The following is a 1,162-nucleotide window of genomic DNA, read 5'->3' as shown; positions in this document are numbered from 1 at the left end:
TCTCTCTCTCTCTCTCTCTCTCTCTCTCTCTCTCTCTCTTTCTCTCTATCTCTCACTCACTCATCACACATACATACATCTAAAGGGTTTTTTTTTTCTTATAAATATAAAAATTATAAAAAGAATGCAATCAAACGACTTGTTTATGTGGTTACTCATTCTTCGGATAGTGACTTCGAAGTTTCACTGGTTGTAGCGTTGTCAGCTAGACGGCGCCATAAGTCCCTGTGTAGCTTACTATTCATGGCAGTGTTGACTATAAAATCGAAACCACAAACGAACACAGAAATACTGTAACAAAGACACCAGTAGCAGCAGCAGCAGTAGTAGCAGCAATAATGACACGAAAATATCTGTTTATAAAGCTTTTGTGTTTATCTTCGATAATTCTCTGAAACTTCGAGATCCCTTTCAAACGCCTTCAACGCTTCCATCAAAAATGTTTAGACCATATTCTGAAGATAAAAGTAGTAGTAGTAGTAGTAGTAGTAGTAGTAGTAGTAGTAGTAGTAGTAGTAGTAGTGGTAGTAAAATATCAAATTTCCGGAAGAGTTCAAACCAGAAGTTGAGACGATACCCCAGCGATCATCAGAAACATTTAGTTGGTTGTATTGCAACTAAAAAGGGCAACCTGAATATACAAAATATTTGCCTGTGGCTTGGCGGGGTTGGGACTGGGGTTAGGGCTGAGGTGAAGGTGATGTAAGGTAGAGATAGTGGTTAGTGATGAGGACGTTGGGGGAATATTAATTTTGAAACCATGTATAGTCATGTATATATATGTATGTATTTGTATATATCAATGTGGGGTGTGGCTAACTTTATAGTAATCCCTGAGATTGTGGTGAGAGGAAACCCCGTGGAGATGGGGCCAGACTCCACCGTTTCTAAGTTTCATGCTTAATGGCAAAAAACTAATTTGCCAAACGCGAGATTATATTTGGATTATTTTCGAATATTCCACAAATACAAAACTGTCTTCAATGATTCTTGAAAATTGTCAGCTTTCGTAATTAGTCTCAAGCTGGCATCATTACTTACTATATTGTGCATGAAATTCGGGGATAAGCTACATATATTCATATAAATGTTTGTGTGGATTTGGGTGTATGTATGTCCATATATATATATATATATATATATATATATATATATATATATA

This window comes from Octopus bimaculoides, chromosome 1 (assembly GCF_001194135.2).
Source record: "Octopus bimaculoides isolate UCB-OBI-ISO-001 chromosome 1, ASM119413v2, whole genome shotgun sequence".
NCBI lineage: Eukaryota > Metazoa > Mollusca > Cephalopoda > Octopoda > Octopodidae > Octopus > Octopus bimaculoides.
The sequence above is the reverse complement of the archived record's forward strand: the minus strand, read 5'-3'. Positions refer to the sequence as shown.